Here is a 26627-nt window from a genome sequence, read left to right on the forward strand (position 1 = left end):
CCTGCACACTCCCTCTGCACACTCTCTCCCTCTGCACTCTCTCCCCCTGCACTCTCTCTCCCCATCACTCTCTCTCCCCTGCACACTCTCTCCTCTGCACTCTCTCTCCCCTGCACACTCCCTCTGCACACTCTCTCCCCTGCACACTCCCTCTGCACACTCTCTCCCTCTGCACTCTCTCCCCCTGCACTCTCTCTCCCCATCACTCTCTCTCCCCTGCACACTCTCTCCCCTGCACACTCTCTACCCTGCACACTCCCTCTGCACACTCTCTCCCTCTGCACTCTCTCCCCCTGCACTCTCTCTCCCCTGCACACTCTCTCCCCTGTACCCTCTCTCCCTCTGCACTCTCTCTCCCCTGCACTCTCTCTCCCCATCACTCTCTCTCCCCTGCACTCTCTCTCCCCTGCACTCTCTCTCCCTCTGCACTCTCTCTCCCCTGCACTCTCTCTCCCCATCACTCTCTCTCCCCTGCACTCTCTCTCCCCTGCACTCTCTCTCCCCTGCACTCTCTCCCCCTTCACAGTCTCTCCCTCTGTACTCTCTCTCCTCTGCACACTCTCCCCCTTCACAGTCTCTCCCTCTGTACTCTCTCTCCCCTGCACTCTCTCCCCCTTCACAGTCTCTCCCTCTGCACTCTCTCTCCCCTGCAAACTCTTTCTCTGCACACTCTCTCCCCGTACCCTCTCTCCCTCTGCACTCTCTCTTCCCTGCACACTCTCTCCCTCCACATTCTCCCACCCTCCACTCTTCACCTTATTCACCCCTCTACAGCAACATTCACTCTTTTTTCCATCCCTCAGATAACCAGTTCAAACCCATCCTAGGAGCTTTGACTTGCAGTCCTTCTAGAAGGTTCTTTCTCTGTGTTCCTTTTGGCTTACTGCTTCTTCTTTTGTTATCAGCTCATTGCACCCTCAAAAATTCTTTCCCAACCCTTGCTTTAAGAATTCTCCTGCCTCAGACCTCAAATGGTCTGATTTGCCTTTTCTTTGACAACTGTCTGTCCCCTCTAGCATGCAACCTTCCATTAGAGGAAGGCTCTGTCTGACTTGGCCATTGTCAAATGCTCCCTTTCTGGTGGAGCACTTGGTGTTCAGTCAATGCCTGCTGACTGACAATCTGAGCTTAAAAAGGATTTGAGGTCTACTTTCTGACTGTCATTAAGTTTGTTTCTTTGCAGAAGATGGGGACATTTGTTCTAACTGTAGAAAAGGAAGCGGTCCTCCTGTTCTCACCAGTTGGTCAAGACCTAGAGTGAGGGACTCTTCTTTCCACGATTCTGGGGAGCACCTGCCTCAGCTCCCAGCCCGTGTGTTCTCCTCAGCCAATGCTCAGGGGCAGGTGATACCTGGGATGCTGGAGGTCTTCCAGGGATATGGGAAACCTTTGGCCACCACTCTTTGTAACTCTCACCCCAGGAGACTTGGCCAATGCCTCCACTTGTGCTAAAAGGATCCAGGCACAGAGAAGATGAGAATCCCATGCTTCTGGGGGATGCAGACTCTCAGTGATCCACAGAGGAGGCCAGCAGCATTGGCCACCTAGTGTTCCTCCTGGAGATCCAAAGGCAATAGCACCTGTGGATTCCCTAATTTCAGAGCCCTCCGTCATGTTTGGCTGTGCTTCATTAAGATCATGTTGCTTCAGGGAAATTCTGAGCAAGAAGGTTTTGTGGCAACTCCAAAGCCATGGGTTTTGATGCTGACCTTGGACCTAGATTCAGAGTATTCTCTGAGAGCCCTGTGTGCCCCTCAGTGTGTCAGTGTCTCCATTAATTCCGTAAGTTCTATTGAGAATGCCTGCATAAAGGAAAGACTTAATCAAGTCTGTCCAGTCCATTGATTCTCAGAGCAAAAGGGTCCATTTTGAGTAGCTATAGAATTGACTTTGCCCCACTCTATCTCGCTTTGTGTGGTTTACAGAGAGCTAGATTTGGAAAGTGGCCTGAGATTAACCCGCATCACAGCTAAATTCATGTTGGGACAGGCACTATAGGAGTTTATCTTATGTCAACACTTTGCCCAAGAAGTATCTTAACTGCCTTGCTTTGGAAAAAAGTAATTTCCCATTAGAAGACTCACATGAGTAAAGAAGAATACACACTAGTCTTAAGTTCAACAATTCTGTGTCAGCTGCTTGTATGTGCTAACAGAGAGCTGGGGATTCAACAAGGTCACAACCTGAGCTGGGCCACAAGGAAAACACAAGACCATGGCAGGGTGGGAATCACTCCTTAAACCGGCCCACTCTTGGAGGTACCCCTGCAGGGGTCAAAATTCACCTGCTCCGGTACTAACTGAACTCTAAGAGGAGCGGACCCTAGACTTAAGAGCCTACTTCCATGACAGCTGTTACCTTTCTTTAGGTGAGAGTCCATTCCCATGACTGGCTCTTACCTTTCCTTCCAGACTCACATAGGAGTTGTGAGATTGGCTGCCCTCATTTTTGGGACCTGTTCCTCCTTATCCTCTGTTCTGTTCTCTCCATGTTATGGTTTGGATATCAGTCTGAATGTTGAATGTCCCCTAAGGGTGCATGTGTTATAGTCTGGTACTCCACAAGTCTTGTGTTAATAACACTAAGAAGGTGGGAAGTGGTTGACATAGACTGGGTCATGAGAGTGGAGCCAGCACAGTTGATTCCTTGGTGGCCTTATGAGACCACAGAGACCCGGAGAAATGTGTGCTCCCTGGTGACATGTGACGCTCTGTGCCACCTCGAGACTCTGCCAGCAGGAACACCGTCACCAGATGCCCAGCCAGTGGGTCCCCCCAATGTTGGACTGTGAACCTCCAGAACCGCGAGCTAAAATAAACCTTTGCTCTTTATACGATTCGCTTGTCTCAGACGCGTAAGTGCGGTAAGGAACATCGCTGATACGCCCTCCCGCATCAGGTAAACGATTCTGCTATCTTAATGAAGCCCTGTCTCAGATGTGTACCACCTCAGGTTCCCCTTGCCTCCAACATCTCCCTCTTTCTCAAGACCATTGTGCTTGAAATCCCAACCTGGGTTTTTTCACAACCCATTGCCCTGTTGGTGATCTTGCAACTTGTTTTCCACTTGAGATCTTCTGGAACTGGCCTTTCTGGGGGTCATCAGTCACCCTCCTCATCAATACACCCATGGCATCCGTCTTCTCTTTCTTCATCTCCATTTCACACCTGGGAAGATCAGGTCAGCTGTTTGAGGCCTTGGCCGGGGAAGAACTTCCACTTGCTCTATACAGAACAGAAAAGGGGCCCAGGAGACTGGTGTGTAGATCTTCCTGGAATGTGCTGGGTGGGAGACACAGAGAATTCTGTGAAAACAGAGGGCCAAGGCACAAAGTGGAGGGACAGGCACACCAGGCTTGATGAAGTGGCTGCCATGGAGGCCCTAGTACACTTTGAACGATAGGGGAATCTGGACGGGACTTGACATTGTCCCTTAGGTTTGGACAAAGCAGTATACCTCATTGAGATTTTCACCTTTTGTGTCTCAGTCCCTTATATTCAGGTTCCCAGGATTTGAGTTGAAACAGATAGTGGTCACTCAGTAGTTTAAGCCTCCATCAAAAGTATGGGAGTCAAGTCTCTCTTTAGAGACAGCTGGGACTTTAAGGATTCAATGAAAGAAAATCCTTTGTGATGGATATGGCCATGAATTTGGATTACTTAAGAGGGTCCTCTGATAACAGGAAGGGTGTGGGGGGGTCCTCCTGGTGGGGGTCCATCCTCACCTCAGGCTTTCAGCTGGTCTTTGCCTCTTGGACTCTCCTTTGGGCCGGCTTCCTTCCTTTACTGACTTCCCAAAGCGTTGCATGTTCCAAAGCCATCTCCACTCCCCAGCCCCACTGCTCAGGCCCCAGTTCGAGGTAGAGTTTTGGCACCTTCCCCACCACAGTTATTGCTCCTGGATTTCATTTTATTCTTCATTTCTGTTCCCCCACAGGGTCTTAATCATTGGAGTAAGGACCTGGGAGAGGAAGAGAGCTGGGAGTGATGATAAAAACTATTTCTTAGTGGTTTTGTTGGATTTTATCAGACATTCTTAATGATACTACAACAGTTCTTGTAATACATGCCTTCCTTTAATGCTTCTAGCTGTCAACACAATGGCAAGGCAAAGGCAGGAGAGGGAACCAGCTTAAGGCACTGAGCCAGAGCTCCTCTCTTCCTTTTCAGCAGTCCTATGTTTGCTGTGTCGCCTTGGGAAAGTTTCTCTGCATCTCTGTGCCTCGTTCCCCCACATGTTCATCAGAGGTAATCATGTTGGTCCCCTCCCTGCCTCAGAGGGAATGAGAGGATGGATGAGATCATGTCTGTAAGAGTGCTGAATTCCTTGGAGGAAGGTACTGTGGAAATTCACAGATGTTGGGTATTTGTGCAGCACTCCAAGTTCTTGGAAAACAGGGCCTCGTGCAAAGGACACCTAGCCTGCTGCTAGCATCTGGTGCAAAGCCACAGCATCCATAATGTGCAAGAGGGACTGGGAGTCTCCAAGCTTCCATGCAGGTCCCCACCTGCCCATCCCAGACTGATGGATGCCAACTCGAGCCATAGTTTCCCAAGCAAGGAAATTGCACATGCCTCATTGGAAGTATATCCCAGGCTTCAAAACTCCTCCCTTTAGGGATGTTTTCCCAGTGTGGGACTGTATGAACACTCACTTCCTTTCGTTCTATATTCAATGGGGTGAAAGAAGCGAAGGTCACGCATTTATGTTTATTTAGCCAGTATTCATAGTCAGCCTCAGGATGAGGTGGTGAGTAGGGTAGATCTTTACACAGCTGAAGGCCTAGTGGAAAAGGTGAATAATTAAAGGATGCATAACAGGAAATGTACATAATTTTAATAGGTAGAGACCATACCTTGTCCAATCATTTGGTAGTTTAGCTTAATGCAGTTGGTTTAAACACTGTTTCTCAACTATTCCTGGTCTAAGCTGTGCCACATGTTTGACTCAGTTAAAATGCCTTCTAGAATTTTCTGGGTGGCCTCCCTCTTCACTTTCTCTTTCACACAATGGGGTGTGCATCACTGTTTCCCTCCATCTAGGCTGGGGTGCATGCACTCACACCCGTTGGTTCCCCAAACCTTCTCTGCTAGGCTTTGGATCCCATTTGGTGGGTACAAAGAAGGCTGAGGTAGGAAAGTGGGCTCATGTCATTTCCGCTGTCTGCACAAGGAGGGAGTTAAAGGATGCTTGTGGGATTGGGATTATAAACCCTGAAGAAAACAGTGTTGTCACCACTGATGGCTGCCCCACCTGTTGAAAGTTGAGCAGCTGGAGAGCACCCTTGAGAGGGCTGCTTGCTGCCAAGCTTTGAGCCCACGTGTGAACTTCCAGAATGGCCCAAGGAAGAGTTGGGTGCCCCTCATAGGAAGGTACCCAGTGTTCCCTTAGATACCCTTTGGGTGGCCCTCGTGGGAAGGTACCCAGTGTTCCCTTAGATGCCCTTTGGCCTTCGGTGGGGTTCACTGCTCCTCCTTAGTTCTTCTGTGTCACCTAAGTGTACTCCTGCTTTATTACTGCTAATAAACGGCTGGTCTTCGTGGCACTGTTTAATGATATGAGTCTACTTCCCATCCTTCAAGGAGCAGCCCTGTCTAATTCGTCTTTGGGTCTATTAATCGAATGCAGCATACGTGCTTAATAAATTCTTGAGAAAAGAAGAATATAGGGATTTTATATGCTGATGTCTGCATAAGGGGAGCATTGGGAATTCCTGCACTTGTTAGCATCAGAAGGAGAGAAAGGTCTCACAGAGATGTTCCTTATGCAGATTGTATGGGTATGGTCTTATAGGGATCGATCGATTTTGATGGCCTGTGAAAGCAGTGTGATTTTCATTTCTTCAGCTTGGTGGAGAAGGTGCAAGGGTAGGGGGCTCTGCCACTCTGGAGAGACCCTGCTCCTGTGGGAGTTCACCTGTCTGCTTGCTAATGAGAGGTTGCCCCAGCTTGTCTGGAGGGCCGGCCTGTGTCTGCTGCCAGGTTGTCCCTTTTTAGAGAGGAGGAAGGCAGTCTCAGTAGAATTAGCTCTTCCACCACTTGAGGGGAGAGTTGCTCCTGCCAAAGGATCAGGGACAAGGCCAACTCCTCCATGAACAGAGAACTGCTTCCAAAAGTCAGCCAGGAAGAGAAGGTTGCCACTGCCACACTACCTTCTTGTTACTCATTGATTTCTCCTGTTGCTATCATCCACTCAGTACTGGAGACCGTCTCTGGTTCATTGTCGGATTGCCTGTGTCTAGCCCACCATGGAAACTCAATGAATACTTGCTGAGTTGCTGTTCCATTCCTTCCAAGGAACCAGCGGTCTTGCTGTTGGCAGCAGTCCAGGCTGCTGAGTGAGGGCAGAGCAGCTGCCAGACCTTGGTGCCACATTGTGAACTGAGGAGCCCCAAGGCCTGGAGAGAGCGGCTCCTGGCATGGAGGGCCCTGGGGCAAGTGCTGGTCCTGCCTGGACTTTGAATGTGACCAGCGTGGTTGGGGGAGGAGGTTGTTTGCACTCTGCCCTCTGCACTCCCTCCTGTCCCCGCACTCATCTGCCATGGTGCATTACAGATCTTGGGACATGGCCACGTGTAGGCAGAGGGAGGATCCAGGTGGAGCAGGCTCAGAAGGGATGAACGGAAAAGAGGAGGCAAGACAGCTGGGAGGCCAAGCCCTGGAAAGGCTAGACTAGCTGGGTAGGCTGATGTGCTCTCTGCCCCTACCTGCCCAGCCTTGTCATGGCCTTCTCTGTGACATTCTCTCTGACCACCCTGAGCCCCCTATCCTCCCTCCTCTCAAGTTCTCTATCTGTATCGTCTGTTCAGCTCCTTGGTGTACAACTGCAGTGACTGTTTTCTGACCTGGAAATTAGGACATGGGATCCAACAATGAGACTGAATGTTCCAACTCAGATTGTCCAGAAAATGCCAGTGTATGTGGCCAGGACAGAGAGATGACTCCACGGCCTCCCTCTAAGGTCTTATTTGCATAATTAAATCTGTTGTGATTGGATTGTTTTTAACGTCTTACTTGTCTAAGCCTTGTCTCAACTGGATTGAAGCTCCCTGAGGGAAGAGGGTATACATGCATTTCCTTATTGTTTGGATTCTCTGTGCCACTTCATCCATACATTTGATGAGGGGTTGGGAGGGCTTATGACTCTTTCCTGTGTTACTTGATTTTCTTCCAAATAATTTCATTCAGGATTTTCTTAAGCTCTGTTTTTCATCTTCAACTATGGGATTGAGTAGAGAGAAGAGCAGGTGTTGGGGATCGGGCCTACAGCTCAGGATGGGATGTCTCTCAACCCAGAACTACACGGGGATGGAGACTGGGCTCAAGGGCCTAACAGAGACGAGACGGCCCTCGGGGTGATTGGTGACATCATCGTAACCCCCAGTGCCTACAGGAGCCTGGTGGTACCCATTCCTCTGTGTTTTCTCTCAATTGTGGGAAACAATAACTCAAGGTCTTGTTACTTCTTCATCTGCTTCCATGGAAGACCAGACTTCAGCATTTCATTCTAATGAGTAACTTTCTTGGGTGCTAAAGTTGCTGCCAACGGCACAGTTAGTTCCTTGACAGTGGGGAGCTCTAGTGTATCCTTTTTATTTTATTTTAATTTAATTTAATTTAATTTTATTTTTTTGGACAGGCAGAGTGGACAGTGAGAGAGAGAGACAGAGAGAAAGGTCTTCCTTTGCCATTGGTTCACCACGCTGATCCAAAGCCAGGAGCCAGGTGCTTCTCTTGGTCTCCCATGCGGGTGCAGGGCCCAAGCACTCGGGCCATCCTCCACTGCACTCCAGGTCACAGCAGAGAGCTGGCCCCTGGAAGAGGGGCAACCGGGACAGAATCCGGCGCCCCTACCGGGACTAGAACCCGGTGTGCCAGCGCCGCAGGCGGAGGATTAGGCTATTGAGGCGCGGCGCCGGCCTAGTGTATCATTTCATATCCCACTTTAGTTGGCATAGAAGTCAACATATAGTGGGGCTGGTACTGTAGTACAGCAGGTTAAAGCCTTAGCCTGAAGTGCCAGCATCCCATATGGGCACCAGTTCTAGTCCCGGCTGCTCCACTTCCGATCCAGCTCTCTGCTGTGGCCTGGGAAAACAGTAGAAGATGGCCCAAGTCCTTGGGCCTCTGTACCCATGTGGGAGACCTGGAAGAAGCTCCAGGCTCCTGGCTTTGGATCGGCAAGGTCTGGCCATTGTGGCCATCTGGGGAGTGAACCAACGGAAGGAAGACCTTTCTCTCCTCTTGCTGTCTCTACCTCTCTCTGTAACTCTTTCGAATAAATAAAATAAATCTTAAAAAAAAAAAGAAGTCAACATATAGCATCAGCTCCGGAAACCCTTAATGCGAAGGGAAAGAGATGTCAGAATCTTCTCTGTCACCTGCATCTAAGTGTGCTACAAGCCCAGGGCTCTTACAGTGCTGGATGAATGTGGTGTTTGCTGGCATGCAGGATACTCGACATGGAGACAGAAAGTCTCCAGTATGTTGGAACTGAATCGCATGAACTGTGGGAACATCAAGTGTGGGCCCATGGCTTCATTCCAGACCCACCAGTAACCAAGCCTTCAGCTCCCATTGTCATCACTGACCTATCCCATCCCCCCACCACGTGTGTGTGGGGGGCGGGGGAGAAACAGAGAGACGTTAGAGAATACAGCCCATAACTAATTGAGAACCCATGATTTAATCTAGTAGAAACACTCATTTTTCTCTTAAAAATCTCAAAATGCCAGAATTCTCAGCTCACTTTTTGTTTTTGATAACATAGAGGTTAAGAAAATTGAAGAATCCAAACTTTTAGGATATATAAAATCTAGTATGAGAGGCAGAGGTCTTAAGAGAAAGAATTCTAGGGGCCAGCGCTGAGACATAGTGGGTAAAGCCACCGCCTGCAGTACTGGCATCCCAAAAGGGTGCCGGTTCCAGTCCTGGCTGCTCCACTTCTGATCCAGCTCTCTGCTATGGCCTGGGAAAGCAGTAGAAGATGGCCCAAGTCCCTGGGCCCCTGAACCTGTGTGGGAGTCATAGAGGAAGTTTCTGGCTCCTGGCTTCAGATCCGCCCAGCTCCAGCCATTGCAGCCATTTGGTGAGTGAAGAAGCAGATGGAAGACCTCTCTCTGTCTCTCTGTCTCTCTGTCTCTCTGTAACTCTGTCTTCCAAACAGATAAATAAATCTTCTAAAAATTTTTAAAAAGAGAAAGAAGTCTAGATCCATCAGTCTGAATACTTCTCTATGCATCTTTCCCTTCCATCTTCTTTGGCTAAAAAGAAACTTGATTAAAGAAAAGTAATTGGTACATTTTTTAAAAAGCAAGCAACAAGGAAAGAAACAGATCTCCTTTTCTTTTCTCTGTTTCTGTCTCTGCTTCCAGCCCAGTCCATTCCTTCCCCCAGATCCATGAAGGAATCTCCCACGACTGACTTTCCTGCTTTCTTGAGGCTTAGTAGCATGGAAAGTATCGGATTGTGGCTCAAACAGGGAAATGAAAGAAAGGTCGACCATAAGAAAGAGATGGAAGAGCTTAATAAACAGCCTGTTGACACAAAAAATAGCCACAGAGGCCTGTAAGTAGCAGTGGGCTCTAGGGAGTAGAGGAGGAGGATTCGAATCTGAAAAAGGAAGGAAAAGGTTACAAGTAGAGAATCAGTTTCTTCCAGGGTGGAAATGACCTAGAGAGCACAGGGCAGTCATTCATGGATTTTTTAATGGGATTTTCACTTTTAGCATTATTCCCAGGAATGTGGCTGGGAAAACAGAGTGAAGACATCTTAGTCAGAGTCTCCTGTGTCTGGCCCTAATTCCCAGCACTGTCCTGATGGAGATTTTTCTCCAGGGATACCTGCCTTTGCCACATCTTGTGGGAAACCAACCTCACCTTGGGCACTGAGCCTCACTCAGATGCTTCTGTCCAGTGGCCTCGATGTCACTAAAACGAAAGTTGTGAAATCCGTACTTTCACAGTGAAGGTGAGAGACGAAAGGGCCCAACCTTGCATCTCACCAGTGCCCCCTCTCTCAGCAGAAGAGAAAACTGTGGCCAGCAGGAAGTGATCCCCTGCAGCTGGATGACAATCTGATTCTGTCCCAGGTCTTTTGACTGAGGTGCTGCCTGTTGTTCTGCTGTATCAGAACCCTCCTTCCTGCTTAGCAACTACCTGTCCATCTGGAGCACAGGTAGTGCCCTGTGCAAAGCCCTTGGCTGGGAGCATCGGCAGGGAAGAGAGAGGATACAGCTTTCACTAGGGCCTGGGCGGGTAACTCACTTCCCCTCCACTCTGGCCTTGTCTCTCCTTGGTCCTGCGGTAGAAGCTTTTCTGCTGTTCCCTGTAGAGCTCATCTGTCATTAAGAGGCTGGTATAAACCTTCAACCTTGTCTCCTCCCCTTACCCTAAGACTGCCTGGGAGTCACTTACCATTAATCCACCCATGAGTGGAACTCCAACAGGTAGTTGTGACCAAGTGTGCCCAGCTGGTTCTTACTGTTCCCTGGGGCCCTTTTCCTTCATCGTCAGATGGCCACACGTTTACGGAGTCCCAGAGTTGGAAGGGACAACATCAAGGGTTCTGGTAATCTGTTTGCTGTTCAGGGACTGATGCCCTTTGAGCCTCTGCTGGGATGCTTCTAGGGATGGTGAACTCACTGCTTTATAATGCAGCTTGTTCACCCCTTGGGTCGGCAATCCCATGATTTCCACCAACAGGTCCGAATGGTGTTCTCCGAGCCCAGACCGAGGAGGGAGAGCTGTCTTCAAAGGCAGTTCACGTATTTGAAGGCAGCTGTTCTGCCTCACTTGAGTGCTTTGAGTTCCTGCCAAAGCATTGCCATGTGTTGTAGCCATTCCTTGACGATGTTCGCAGGGCCTTTCCTATTCTGGTTACCCTCTCCTGGTTGTCAGTATCCCTCTTAACAAGAGTCCCAGATTAAAACCCCCCAAGTGAGTGCAGGTGGTCTCTTGATTTGCTCTAAGGATTGGACATCTGTCAAAATGATCTAAGTGTGAGAGGCCTTGTTACACTCTGGCTTATGCTGAGCTCAGAGTCAGCGGAGTCTGTGAGTCTTGTCCATTGAGCTGTTGTTGGCATGGGCTGGACTCACCCGCATGCTTTCCTGAGCCCAAGTGCCGGTCATCACAGCTGTCCACATCAAACCCACTTGGTTAATTTCAGCCGATCTTGATAGGCAAATGACATCTTCATGGATGTGCCTAGGGCCAACCTGTATTTTGTCTTCTTTCGATGTACTGAAATCTTCAAATTTTAAGTGTGCTTTCTCTGTATTTGCATGGTTGATAAAAATAAAATACAGGCAGGCAAAGGCAGAGAAGAGGGGCCACTCTCAAGGATATCCCCTTGTAATTTCACTGATGGAGGCTCCCGAGGTGCATTTGCTCAGACATTTGTAAGTCCACTTATTTCTGCACAGCACAAAGGATCCCCACATGCAAGATGATGTTCATCGCGTTGTAAGCAGTGTAAATCCCTTGTAAGGTTTAAGCTTCAGTCCCCAATGTTTGCCTTTATATCTCTTTTTTACACAGAAACTGTGATCCCAGATCTGTCAGTCTTTCCTTTGGCATAGGCAGGACAGAGATAGCCCCACCACCCAGTCGGTGCCCTGAGGATTTCGGCTCAGGCATGGACAGGCTTGGAGCCAGCTTCCAGGCACCCGTCCAGAGCTCTGGTTGGACAGCCTTTCAGAATTCCTAACATAAGTGGTCCTGTCACATCTGGTGAAGGGTGGGGATCCAGCGATCCAGCCATGCGGCCAGTGTTCCAGACTGAGTCTTTCTAAATTAGCATCAGGACATCTTCAAGGCCACCCCAGGAAACTACATGTCAAAACCTGCCAGCTTCAATTATCCAAGAGCCACTACCTCTGAATCAGGACTGACAAGTAGAGCTCCTCAGAAAGGATCCTGGCCTCCATCAGAGATCCAGGGGTTTGATGGCTTAAAGAAGGGAAGTAGTGGGTTCATACTTTCACTCTCTCTGGGGTAGGCTTTCTCCCCTACCTCTCTGATCTTCCCTCCTGCTTATCTTGTCCCAACACTGCAGACTGAGTTTTAGAGCCTTGCATTCATTGTGAAGTGACACTCCACTTTTTTTTAAAGATTATTACTTTATTTGAGAGACAGAGTTACAGAGAGAGGAAGAGACAGAGAGAGGTCTTCCATCCACTAATTCACTCCCCAAATGGCAGCAATGGCTTGAGCTGGACTGACTCGAAACCAGGAGCCAGGAGCTTCTTCTAGGTCTCTCACATAGGTGCTGGGGCCCAAGCACGTGGGTTATCCTCCACTGCTTTCCCAGGTGCATTAGCAGTGAGCTGGTGCCCATATGGGATGCCAGAACTCCACTTTCTTTTTTTAAATTTTTATTTATTTATTTTTTTGACAGGCAGAGTGGACAGTGAGAGAGAGAGACAGAAAGGTCTTCCTTTTGCCGTTGGTTCACCCTCCAATGGCTGCTGCGGCCGGCGTGCTATGGCCAGCGCATCGTGCTGATCCGAAGGCAGGAGCCAGGTGCTTCTCCTGGTCTTCCATGGGGTGCAGGGCCCAAGCACTTGGGCCATCCTCCACTGCACTCCCGGGCCACAGCAGAGAGCTGGCCTGGAAGAGGGGCAACCGGGACAGAATCCGGCGCCCCGACTGGGACTAGAACCCAGTGTGCTGGCACCGCAGAAGGAAGATTAGCCTAGTGAGCCGCGGCACCAGCCAGAACTCCGCTTTCTATACCACTCATCCCTCCACAAATTGCCAAGAGGGTAAGACTATGGCAGAGGTGGGAATGGTGTCAGGAGATGGCTGCCATGCAAGGAAGAAGACCCCACTTTCTATTGAAGAAGAGCTGGGAAAAGACCTTTTCTTTCCCAGGGAGAAGCAACATTTGAGGCACAGCTCCTCACTGGATGTGGGCTGGTAGCTGAGCTTTCCTGTGTACCCAGTGCAGGAGCAAGACCTCCAGCAGGATCCCGTGGCTGGCACGTTGGTATGTGGGGGATGAATGTGGCGAGGACTCGCATGGACTCTGCTCTTCAGAGGGAGGCGCAGCGTGGAGCACACCCCTAGCTCACTCAGGGGCTCTGGCCAAAGTGAAACTTCGATGGCTCGCCTTTCTGCAGGCACCTTTTGCAGGAGAGGAAGAGAAGCAATGGGTGCTGTGAACTTTTCTCCTTCCCTAGAGGACGTGAGCTCCCCATGGACCGTCACATCGCTTTACCATCTTGAGTCTGCGGTCTTTAGGGCTAGAACTTAGGAGCTTGACCCTGGTGCCCTCCAGGACACACTGGTTGGCATTCTGCATTTGTCTCCTGTAGGTCTGGCCTCCTTCTCCTTTGCAGTGGGTGCCCAGGAACTCCCCAGCACCGTCCTGCTGGTCCCCAACATTCTCACGGAGCCTCTGCCTTTTTCTGCTTCACCCCCCGTCCCCAACCCTAAGGGCTCCATCTCTTCTTTTGTGCCTGTAGCTCCTATGCCGCTGCCTTTTCCATTTGATATCATCTTTGTGGTATGTTTTTAAAGGGACAAACCTTTTATTTTTAGAATTTCTATTTTCAAAATCTTAGGACGAGGGGCATTTAAAAATAACATGCCGTATATTTTTCCTTGGGTAAAACACCCCTTGTTCACTGCAGAAATAATTGAAACCCACAGATAAGCTTTTCAGAAAAAAAAAATAGCAGAGAACAATCATTGCTAGCTTGATCACTTTGCATATTGGTATAGTTCCTTCTAATCTTTGTGTGCATTTGTGTGTGGGTGGGTATACATAAAATGGGATGTACGGTACATTTTGTGACCTGAGTTTTTCATTCAGTAATTACTGTGAGCAGTGAGCCATGCTTAGCTTTGCTTTTTGGCATGATGCTTCTAAAACTAGAGTGGTATCCTCGTGTGTTTATCCCTTGTCAGTGTAATGTGATTGCCCAGCATGTTTGCTTGTTAGTTAAGCCATGGCTGAATGTTCTTTTCATTTCTGCCTGTAGGTCCATATGAGTGCTTCTTTCCATAGCTTAATGTGTGTTTCTTATTGTGGCATCCAGATGCTCCGAGAATCTCTTCCCCTTCTTGCTAACAATCCTGCTTCTCTCTTGTCCCCTGTTGGTCCTGTGATGGGGAACAGAAGCATGTCTCCTCCCGGGTGCAGAGCAGAAACCCAGATGAGGAAGGGAAACAGGAGGATGCTCAGAGCTATGTCCTTCCTGGAAGGTGTGACATGGCTGCTGGTGCAGGAGCCTTCTGTCTGGGAGAAGCCTGGAGAACAATGAGTCTGATAACTGAAGGAGAAGAGGACTAGGGTAGCCTATAGACAGACCTCCCAACCTCGGAAGCGTCTCGTGGTCAGTGGAGGTGTCCTTCCCTCCACAGCCCTGAGACTGTGGCAAGCACATGAGTTTCTCTGACAGTCAAGGCAGATGAGAATGCAGAGGGCATCAAGGTCTCTGTCTTACAGATGGGAAGACTGAGCCCCAGAATGGGGAAGTTCTGTGTTTTTTTTTTCTTTCTAATTTATTTAGTTGAAAGGGGGGGTGGAGAGAATATTGCATCATCTACTGGTTTACTCTCCGAATGGCCACAATGGCTGGGACTGACCCATGCTGAAGCCAGAAGCCTGGGGCTTCCTCTGGGTCTTCCACATGGGTGGCAGGGACCCAGGTACTTGGGCCATTTCTGCTGCTTTCCCAGGCTCATTAGCAGGGTGCTGGATCAGAAGTGGAACAGTTGACTCAAACCGGCACTCTGATATGGGGTGCCAGCATTGCATGCAGCAGCTTAAGCAGAAAGTCGTAAGAGCCAGAAGTTCTGTTCTTATCCTAAGTAATGGAAGAGCCAGGCCCTGGGACCACAGCTGACTCTCAGGACAGAGGAGTCACCACAGCCCAGCTTTAGAGCAGATCTAAGAACTGGTGTCAGGAAGGTAAAGCACTGGGTAAGGAGGCCAGCAAATGTGGCTCCTCCTTGAACAACATGAAGACTGAAGTTCAAAACACAACCTCTTCCCCATCTGAAAGCCTAGGAATTTGCAATACAGGAGCCTGGAGGAGGTGGCCGGTGTCTCTTCCCCAAAAGAAACCAGTCAACCAAAAAGTGATCCTCAATTTCCTGAATTAATCTGAGATTGAGATGAGGGAGTCCAGTGAAAAATCAATAGTCTCTGCCTTCAGAGAGTTGAAGACCTAATAAACAGCTGCATTGTGTGATTGCAGCTTTGCATGTTTTGGGAGTGCAATGGAAAAGATGGATATGGTGAGCTGTGGCTGGCAGAAAATCTTTGGAAGAAATGGGTTTTATAAGGATAGATAGAGGCCCTTGTATCTAAGAAGAATTCATAAATGCATGCCTATGAGGGAGTATTCAATATTTTCATAGAAATGTATGTTATGAAAAAACTATACATACATTCCAAATTGTTTACACCACAATAAGCTTATCTTTTAATTCCATTTTCCATAAATGTTTGGAAGTACTCTTGTATGTATCTATATATAGCTACTGGCAGACAGATATATTTATCTGTACATTTAGATATAGGTAGAAAAGCAGTAGGAAGAATGTAGTATCTGAGCATGGAGTTGCACTGACCGAGACTCCAATTCCAGCTCCTTAATTACTTCCATCCATTCATCTAATGTTTACTGAGGGCTGGGAACTGTTCTCGGCTTGGGGCACACACTAGACCCAACGTGAAACCCCTGCCCTCTGAAGCTTGCTTTCTGGTCAGTCTGCGAGTGACTGGGCAGCTCAAGCTTCTGTCTCTTAGCTCTCGGCTGGAGTCCTGTCTGCTGCCTTCCGAATGGTCTCCTAAGATACAGCAGTAGTGATGAACCGAGTCATATTTACCTAGCACTAACCATCTCCCATCTGCTAAGCATTTTGCAAGGGTGCTTTCGTTTGTTCTTCATGATTTTCCTTGGAGGTGGGTGTTTACCGAGGAGGACACTGGGGCTTAGAGAATTGAAATGATGACTCAGTCAGGTGATGGAGCCAGAACCCAAACGTTGGACTCAAGGTGGCTGCTGTGGTTTGAGTGGGATTTGGCTCCTGTACTAATGCAGATGTTTAAGTCCCAAAGTTTTATGTTAATGCTCAATGGACTAGCGTTAGTGATTGAGGGACTAGGGTGGGGGCTTAATCCAATTATGGTGTCTGTAGATGGGGCCTTTGGGAAGGGATTGCATTGGATTGGGTTTCTAAGGTGGAACCCGATGATGGAGTTGCGATGGCTTTTTATAAGGAGAGACCACCTAGAGTAGATGAAGAGCACTCCCCGTGTCTCTGTTTCCTGGCTGTGGTCCTCTGCCATCCCCCAGCCTCACCAAATGCCTGCACCAGTGGGGCCGCCCAGTCTTGGACTGTGTACCTCCAAACTGTAAGTGAAAGTGAATGTCCTTCCTAAGTATCATCTCTCAGTATTGTAGTTAAAGGAAAGGACTGCTGACTAACACAGCGCCCTACCTGGAGTCTGATGGGCGAAGCTGGGAGCAGGCAGCTGGGGAGGCCTCACATCTCAGCAGAGCTCTGCACATTGAGCAGGAGGGCCTCGTCTGGGAAGACGTGTCCACCACCGAGAAGCAGAAGGCTGTGACCCGGGAGGGGGCCTTGGGCCAGCCCCTCTTGGTATTTGAGACAGCATTGCTTGCCAGGAGTTGTTAAGTGCCGTCAATTCCTGGTGGCTGGGCAATTTCCCAGGGTTCTATGTGGGGAGGGTTGACATGTGTATGTTGTGGCAGTGACTGTGTTGGCTCCCTAAGGAAAGATTAGGGTGAGAGCCCAGTTAGCTGTTTGGGGACTCAAACTGAGACACCCAGCCCCTTGCAGTTTAATTTGGAAAGTTACCATCCCACAACAAGTCTGCCTGGCTCTTCATTCCTTTGCCCATTCACTTCTGCAAAACCACAAAGGATCCGCAGCAGTGAGTGGACCGTGATGAGAAGATACGTCTGAAACAACACATGGCTTGAGAAGTTCTCCCTCCCTTTTGCCTTAAATATTTCTCCCTCTGTGGGATCACCTGCTTTTGCCTGTGACTGAGGCAGGCCTGAAAGAAATCAGCGTGATGCTCCCAGACTGGGGGAAGCTCTGGTCGCTAAGAACATCTTAGAGGTGCCAAGGGGGAGGATAGGGTCCCCGGAGAACCAGAAGAGGGCCAGGCAAGGCAGCTGTGGGAGAGGAGTTCTCATTCCTTCCCCAAACCTTGCTCCCTTGCTTGACTCCATGTGAATCCTGCTCTTCCAGCTCAGTTATATCAATGGGCCAGCCTGAACATCACCAGCAGGCAACCATTAGCACCCATGCGATCCTCAAAATGAATCCTGAATACAAAGAAGACTATTATTCCTGCCTGGCAGGAGAGTAGGAAGTGACCACTGGCTTCGGCAAAGTCTGTGCGCTACCAAAGCAAACCATGGCCGGGCTGCCTCTGAATTGGACCAGTCGCGGTCTCTTCAATCCAGGTGCATTAAATTGGAACTTAGTGATGATTCATATTCAGCTGGTGTTTATTTTATGAAGTGGCCTCTATGAGCCAAGCGCTGGGCAAAGGCTTATGTTATTTAGTCGTGTACAGAGCAGTCATTTAAAGGCTTCAAGTTTACCTTTTTGCATGATCCCTGAGGAAGCGGTTTACTGAGCAAATCAATAGTGTGTGGGGGATTCCTGGGGTGGGGGGCAGAAATTTTAAACCACTTAAGAATAGAAAATGGTGCCCTGAAGCCTGCCAGGATTTCATCAGTTTCCTCTAACAGAGCAGACAGTGAATGGAGGGAGTGAGGCCAGGCAGTGGGAAGAACTCAGGACAAAAAGTCTATTTCTCGACTGAATGAGCCATGGCCCCATTGCGCAGGGCATCCCAGGTACCCTTTATCTTCCTGTTTGCGTGAATCTGGAACACCATCCAGGTCTCTCACATGGGTGCAGGAGCGCAAGTACTTGGCCGTCTTCCACTGCTTTCCCAGGCGCATTTGCAGGGAGCTAGCTGGATTGGAAGACTAACAGCTGGGACTTGAACTGGTGCTCTGATCGAGGATGCTAGCATCGCAAGCAGCAGCTTAACCTGCTGCACTACAACACCTGTCTCTATTTCTCTTTAGAGGTGCTCCCAAACTATCTTTAAATTGTTTGTTTCTAGACTCTGTTCCTGAAATGAATGAAGTTCCCCAGTGCCAGGTCACTAGGTGAGATTCTCCATGTATTGGCTCCCTTCTGCTTTCTCCTTTATCTCTGAAAACATGTGTGAGCACACACACACACACACACACACGCGCCTACATGAGCTTACTCCCTTAAACCAGGGGCTGACCATCAGGAATCTTCCTCACAAGGCCAGACTTAACCAGAAAGGAGAAAAACCTGAGGAGGCATTGAGGAACTCAGTTCTTCAGCTTTCAAGGACTGTGCTTTTTGACTGGAGTGTGCAGTAGGAGCACAGACTGCAAAGTTCAAGGCCATTGTTATCTTGGTCACAGTCCACATCCATGCGAGGCACCCAGGCTGACAGTGCACTATTACAAAGCTTAGGTTTGACTTTTTTTTTTCTAGTGCCTTAATGTTGATACATTTATACAGGTCCTTGGATTGGAGGGTAGAGGGCATGGTTTTGGGTATGGCCTTTGCTTGGTTAATGTCTCTCTTTTTTTTTTTTTTTTGAGATTTAAAAGTATTTATTAGAATCAAGGACCTCCAGCCAGAGGGGCTTACAAGAGAGGGAAACCCGAGGGGACTGGTGGCAGTTGGCTTTTTTTTTTTTTTGCATCTTTTTTTTTTAACTTTTATTTAATGAATATAAATTTCCAAAATACGGCTTATGGATTACAATGGCTTCCCCCCCATAACGTCCCTCCCACCCGCAACCCTCCTCTTTCCCATTCCCTCTCCCCTTCCATTCACATGAGGATTCATTTTCGATTCTCTTCATATACAGAAGATCAATTTAGCATACATTAAGTAAAGATTTCAACAGTTTGCTCCCACACAGGAACATAAAGTGAAAAATAATAGATGATTTTTTAAATGATGATGAAATCAGATCAGACCTATAGTACAATCTCAAAGGAAGGAAAACTTGACAATTAGATTGGCATTCAGTTACCAGGCAAGGACAAAAACCATCAAAAGACCTCATTTACAATTCTCCATCCTCTCTGGCCTGCTAAGGGTGGGATAGGTAACTTGTTTTCTTTCTTTCTTTCTTTCTTTTTTTTTTTTTGACAGGCAGAGTGGACAGTGAGAGAGAGAGACAGAGAAAGGTCTTCCTTTGCCGTTGGTTCACTCTCCAATGGCCGCCGTGGCTGGCGCGCTGTGGCCGGCGCACTGCGCTGATCCGAAGGCAGGAGCCAGGTACTTATCCTGGTCTCCCATGGGGTGCAGGGCCCAAGCACTTGGGCCATCCTCCACTGCACTCCCTGGCCACAGCAGAGAGCTGGCCTGGAAGAGGGGCAACTGGGACAGAATGCGGCGCCCCGACCGGGACTAGAACCCGGTGTACCGGCGCTGCTAGGCAGAGGATTAGCCTATTGAGCCGCGGCGCCAGCCAGTAACTTGTTTTCACAATAAGCTGTGAGCTCAGGAAGCTTGCTATTCTCCTGGTAAATTCTCCTGGTAAATTGTTATTCTCCTGGTAAATTTTGAGATTCTGAAGGAAGGAGGGTGCCTTGTTTATTCTTGCTAAAGATAACATTTTGGGGAAAGAAGCAAATATTTTATACCCCAAATTCCATTTGTATCCCCTGACTATCTATTAACCCATCTAACTCCTCACATTCCCTCTTCCCAAAAATGGAAACCCCAACATCTGTTAGGGGGAACTGAGCAATGATCGCTCTGGCTGCTTCAAGTAGCAGGAGGTGGCCTCTCCAGGGGGATGCACTGCCAGCTTGTAGAAACTGCTTCCATCAGAGGTTTCATGTGCATGACCACCTAGAATTTTACTTTTTTAAGTCTGGAGAAATCTAACAAGCAGTTTAAACTCACAGGATCTAAAACAGAGCATAGAGTCATCAAAAGAGGCACTAAGAAAAGTGTCTAAACCATGAACACTTTTTTTTTCATGGAGAGGCAAATACAAACTGACAGAAAGGGCTTGAAAATAATCAGGTGGGCTTAAGGCCTTGTCAGTTATGAGGCTCAGACCTCTCTTTCTCTTTACATGTGGTACATGATAAGGGAGGCACCTTGTTGACTTCTATTACCTAGCTGGCCTGGGAGGAGAGCTGGCTTGAGGAGAAGGTAGGTGGCGTTTCTAAAAGGAAAACATGTGTTAGTTAATATACAGTTCTGCCTGCAATGTTGCTGACCCTACTTGGCCATCCCCTTGACGGCAGTGGTTACTTTGGAAGCTGGGCTGAGTGAAGGGCTTCTCAGCTCAGAGCGAACAAGGCCTGTGGCTCTGACCTTCAACTCCAGGGCAAGGTCTGTTTCCAGTGACCCAACTCTTGGCTGGCAGAGCTGCCAGGGCTCTTCATAAGCTGACTTCTGTGAACGCCCTATAAATGCAGTGGGGAATCTGGCCCAGTGGAGACTGCAGAGATCACTTGAAGAGTTAATTGACTTAGAGACCAAGATAGAACTGAAGGTGGAAATTTGGATGGAATGTTTCAGGGCTGCCCCTTCCAGCCCGCAGCCAGGCTGAGACAGTTGGGGTGTGCCATGCTCAGTGATGTGTGTGGATGTGGCATGTCCCACAGGCACCAGTGGGAGTTTCTGAGGTTGTGGAGGTGTCTGGGCGATGTGTTCCGAGCTCCCTGGTGTGTTCTGGTTTGGCCAAGCGATGCATGGCTGCAAGAGCTCAAGAGAAAGTGAACATGTGGGATGAAAAAGAGCAATCCCTTTCTCACTGGGTGGGGAGAGGTTTCCAGGGCACGGGCTTGGTAAAATATGGTCACAATAAAGAAAATGGTTGCCTATCTCTCCAGGCTTTGAAGTATTGTTGGTGTCACTTGGTCTGTTATTTTTCCTTTCAGAGGGTTATTTTGGGAAAGCTGCACATATCCCAGGGTTGAGCTTACGAACAAATGCAAGCTATAACCAACCTCGGGGCTACAGATGGGCACACCCTTATGGTGGCCTCAGGGAGGTGTGGCTGTCTCTTGCTCATTCCACCTGCGCCCTCTGTATACACACACACACACACACACACACATATACACACGCACACTTCCTCTGCAGAAGAGGGGGGCAAACTCTCCCCCCTTCTCTCTCTCTCTCTCTCTCTCTCTCTCATAGGGCAGTTCATTCTGAGGACAACACTGTTCGGATGATCTTTTTGTCTTTGGAGAGTTTTGCTAACAAATATAAAAATTCTTATTGTGCCCTGGCTGGAGGAAGTTGCTGAGGGGCAGCACTAGGTTGGAGATGGTTTTGCCACCCCAGCAATGCCTGTCCACGCCCTTGGGGACTCAGCAGGTGCTCGCAGATGAAGCCAATGACCTTGCGGAGCCCCACAGTCCTTGAATTTGTGGAAGGGTGTGTAGAACAGGATCCCTGCACAAGAAAGAAAGGCAAAAGGCTATTTTCTCTTGCTGCTTTGCTTTCCTTGCAATGTTCCACTTCCTGAGAACACAAACCTAGAGCCTCAGAAGAGCCCCTTTCTGAGGACAAGTGTGGTTCTGAATGTGACAGTCATCTCCCCAGGGCTGGAGCACTAGGGACTGAGGGAAATGGCATGGGGCGAGCAACCGAGTCCTGGCCGTGACTCTACCCTAACATCCTGTGCAACCAGCATGTTTCCATAGCTCTGAGCCTCAGTTTCCCAGTGGTCAAGTGTGACTGAAGACCCACCCCACACAGCTGCTAAGAGAATTCTTTTAGATAATGCATTTGATTACAGGACATTTCAAGCATGCCCCAAAACAGGGAAAAGAGTAGGGTGAACCTTCATGTTCCCTGAGTCAGCTTCAGTCATTAGCAAATCATGGCCACTCTTGTGTCATCTATACTGTGACACATGACCCCCTCCTCACCGAGGGCCCAGAATATGGAAGGTGCTTAGGAAGTTTCGATGGGTTCTGAGCTTATCATAGCACAAGTTTTGTAATCAGGACCTCCTGCTGCCTGTGTGTGGGGTGGCAGAGCACCCAGCATTACTGGGTCTTATGGATGAAAAGGCCAATCTCAGGTCAACTGCTTTGTCTGAAGTTAGGCAGCCACCATGCTCCAGGAGGCTATGGCTAGCACCACGTCTCTCAATTCCCATTTGTATGCTCTTGGCGCTCACCTCTGTGTTGGTTTTTCCTTTTGGATATCTCCTTAAAGAGGAGTAGGAGACGTGTAAAATTTTATGTGGACTCAGAGTTTAAAGAGAACCTGTTTATGGGGCTATAATAATCATGTAGTCATGGATACAATGGCTTATGTCTGTGAAGGATCAGCATCTCCAGTTCAATCCATCAATACGTAGTGCGTCCCTTTATGCCCCGATCGCCAGACAGATGAATCAGACACTATGGCTGCCCTCAGGGAGCTCACGGTCTCCCAGGCAGTGCGAGAGGTTGGCAGCCATATGCAGGGAAAGTGACAAGTGCGTGGTGATGGAATCAATCGAGGCAGATTGTTTAATTCCTAGCAGCCGCACCCACTAAAGATGATGAATTTATCAACATTTCCAAAAACTGCCACCTTGGCACTTGGCGATTTGTGGTTGCATTTACAGCAATTCCAAGCCCTGACTACTAGGTTTCAGGATACCTGTGTCATCTATTCATGAACTAAGAGTCTTCATTGAAGCAGTTCAACAGGTGATTAGATGAAGGATGGTCTCACCTGGTGGAGGAGGTACCCTCTGCGAATCCCTGTTAACCACTGTGAAGAGCCAGCCGATGGTGGAGTCAGAGGGCCTGGCGTGCACAAGACACCAGTGGCAAGTTTGGGAGTGCTGGTGATTCTCTGGATGGATTCCTAGAACTCATGACAGCTGCTGGACTCATGGCTGTGATTTATTACAGGGAAGGGCCATGGGTTGAAATCCATAAAGCACAGCAGGCATGTAGGATGCGGATCCAGAGGGTGCCAACCCCGGAACTTGCAGGTGGCCGTGCCTCATGGGGCCGGGGCATTGCTGTGTTCTCAGTGTCCGAGGGCGACGTGTGCTCAGAGCAGGAACCTCACCGGAGTCTTCTGTGTGCAGAGTGTCTTCTGGGCTCTGATCACATACCACTCGAATGGTTGGTCTTTAGTCTCATCCCTCCTGGGGATAGAAAGGCTACAGCCTGTCTCAAAGCTCCCGTGGGAAGTCACGTGAGAAGACTGTATGGTAGCCACAGTTGCCGGGTGGAGAAAGACACTCCCACTGTGCTTGACAGTCTGGGCCTGCAGCTCACTTCCCAATAGCTGAGGAAAAGGCCAGGCCTCTTTGTGATTACGGTTAATTCTTTGCTCCACCACCAAAGAGTCTTTATTGGATGTCTTGCCGGTTTTTGGAGATCATAGGGGAAGAAAGCCAGTAAGTACAGAGATGAGCATAGCTCTGAAAACCATTTTGCTTTTTGTGGAGTAAGATTTGATAATGAGGAGTTTAAAATATGTTTTTCCCTTCTGCGTCATGAAAGTTACACAGCCAGTTTGTTGCACAACTGGGATTGGAACTTGGTTTCCAGAGAGTTTTCTCAACACAGACCAGGGGAAGGGGAGCCCTGACTCAGGCAACCCTGGGTACCTGTTGCAGGGTTGGGCCCTCTGGAGACAGCAGAATTTGAGGCTTTCTTTCCTCTCCTGACTTCTCTGTTTCCCTTCCATGGGTATTGGTTGAATGCATGGTGACTAGAAATGGAGGGAGAGAAAGGAGTTGCCTTGTTTCTGTTTTTTCAAAACTGTCTATTTATTTATATGAAATGCAGGGGGGGGGGAGAGAGAGAGAGATTATGAGAGAGCTTCCATCTATTGGTTCACATCCCACATATTCGTAATAGGCAGGGCTGGCCCAAACCGAAGCCAGGAGCCTGGAACTCCATCTGGGTCTCCCAGACTCAAGTCCGTAAGCCCTCACTTGCAGCCTCCCAGGTAGGGCATGAGCAGGAAGCTGGAGTCAGAGTGAAGCCAGGATTTGAAACTAGGCATTCTGAATAGGATGCATGTGTTCCAAGTGGCCTCTTAACCACTGTGCCTCATGGCTGACTCCTCATTTCTATTAGGTTCGTGCTGTGCTGGGAGTTTTCTTTCAGACTCCTACTCTCTCCAGTGAAGTGAACTTCCCTTCTCCTCTCCAGCCTCAATCTTCGCTCTTCTGTTTCTGTATCAGAAGACAATCAGATTGTAACTCATCATTCATAAATTCTGGCCTGGCTTATGTGGGATTCCAGAGGGCCCTGGCTCCCCTTCCCCAGGAACCTAGTGATGAATGCATGGTGATGAGACCACGGAGTGGGCAAGCTCAAATGCACATGATCTGCACATGTTCATTAAGGAAAGTGATGCCCTGTGCATGCCCTGGGGACCAACCCCAAATGTTAATCATTTGTGCTAATTTGAGCTCATTGGAACAAACCCTTCAGCCTCCTGTGACACAGGAAGATGGCCCTGTATGTACTCCGCGGTGCACAGCAGCAGGCTTGGTTGGAGCAGCTGAGCCTGCAGATTCCCTGAGTGTCACTCCCCAGCAATGCAGTGAGTCAGGGCTGGAGTGCGTGGAGATGATGTATGTCGAATCTCTGAGTGGCAGGAGGAGGGTGTGGGTCAGGCTGCAAAGCGGAGGGGCTTCCCCCAGGCAAACACACAACTTTGGTTTCTGGCTCCAGATGGTGAGTGGCAAGGTCCAGTTTCCCTTTCTTGGCACTTATCTCTGGGTTAGTTCTCCCAGCCTATCTCTTTTCTTAGGAAGAGAACTGTGAGAGGGAGGGAGAGAGAAACTAGGGAAAGAAGTTCAGAGGGATGTTGACCCTGATGCACATGCTGGGGTTTGAGAGGTGGAATCTGGAAACCGAGGCAGTCAACCTGACAGCCCAGTAACAGAGTAGCAGGTAGATGGCTTGAAACCAGAATAACCATTGAGATGCGTCCTTGACCTGGGCCAATTACAATTGAAAACTCAGAGCCAGGAGACAGAATGAGAAAGTCCCAGTATATGGGCCAGTGGAGGGCAGTAACCATCTCTCAAGGTTTAACTTGCAGAAATCCATCATTTCTTAGAGGTATTCCAAATCCTGAAGGAAGTAACCAAGACCCTTTCCTGAGGGATGAAAGTGCTGGGTTCTGGCCCTGGGTCAGGTGAGGGAGCAAAGCAAATTTTCTGAAACTATCATGGAATGGGATTATTTCCTACCAAAGAAATTTTATGATCAAATACGTTTGTAAATGCTAGACCAAACTGAGAATGCTACAGAACTTCTCAGAACCTTTTAAAGTTTTATTAATTTCAGAGTTGGGGGAGGGGAGAGAGAGGGAAAGAGAGAGAGAGGTCTTTCATTTGCTGGTTCAGTCCCCAAATAGCCACAAGTGATTGGGGTTGGTCCCAACCAAAGCCCGGAGCCAAGAACTCCATCCAGGTCTCTCACATGGGTGGCAGAACCCAAGTACTTGGGCCATCTGCAGTTGCCTCCCCAAGGTGCATTAGCGGGGAGCTGGATCAGAGGAGCAACACTGGGACTGGAAGTGGTACTCCACTCTGGGATACTCACTATGCCACAATGCTGGCCACTTCTCAGAGCCTTTGATGTGAATTTATGCAGTACTTTTCCTAAAGGAGAGAGATTATGTGTATGGAAAATCTCTTAGTGCCTGAAAAACCCAGTTTTCTGCAGAAAACAGTGTGGGGAATGCAGAAGAGATGGAAAGAACACAGGGTTGCAATTCTTTGCATCTGGATTAAAATCCCACTCGGCTACTAGAGCATGAGTGTGACCCTGGTCAGATCATGAAACTTCTTGGGTCTTAATCTCTTGTGTATAAAGTGTAGCTAATAATTCCCATCCAAAGGGAGCACATAAACAAGTCTACTACCTGCTAATACTAACCGATAGAATAAATAAAGGGGATAGTGATCCAACATGGGAAGCGAGATACTCAGCAGACTCATATAATGGTGGATGTCCTAAACAGCACTCTGGCCTCAGAATCAGCCCTAAAGGCATTCCGATCTGGCTGGAAAGCCCATGAGGGTATTTCAGGCATGGAAAGCCAAGACACTCTGGCAAAAAAAAAAAAAAAACAAAAAAAAAAAACAAAAAAAAAACCAACCTAAATGAAAGATCTCTGTGAGTGAGATCCCAGTGGAAAGAACAGGTCTTCAAAGAGGGAGGTACCTTTCCCTGAAGGGAGGAGAGAACCTCCACTTTGACTATGACCTTGTCTAAACAAGATAAGAGTTGGAGAACTCAAGGGGCTTCCATAGCCTTGGAAACTCATGACTGGTGCATAGGGAGATTACTGATGCCATAAACAGGAGTGTCAATTTGTAAAGTCAACAACAGGAGTCACTGTACACTTACTCCTCATGTAGGATCTCTGTCCTTAATGTGCTGTACATTGAGACTTAATGCTATAACGAGTACTCAAACAGTATATTTCACTTTGTGTTTCTATGGGGGTGCAAACTGTTGAAAGCTTTACATAATGTATACTAAACTGATCTTCTGTAAAAAAAAAAAAAAAAAGAAATTATCAATTCCCAACTTGACTCTCACTGGGATTAAACATGACA

At 48.5% G+C, this 26627-nt stretch overlaps 1 protein-coding gene across 6 annotated transcripts in view; it reads left to right on the top strand.

The window, feature by feature from the left end:
* The window catches only part of ANO2 (anoctamin 2), a 394966-nt gene that overhangs the window by 266842 nt on the left and 101497 nt on the right, over window positions 1-26627 (top strand). The window lies entirely within an intron of this gene.

Source organism: Oryctolagus cuniculus, chromosome 9, assembly GCF_051225735.1.
Source record: "Oryctolagus cuniculus isolate XC-2025 breed Fujian yellow rabbit chromosome 9, ASM5122573v1, whole genome shotgun sequence".
Classification (NCBI taxonomy): Eukaryota; Metazoa; Chordata; class Mammalia; order Lagomorpha; family Leporidae; genus Oryctolagus; species Oryctolagus cuniculus.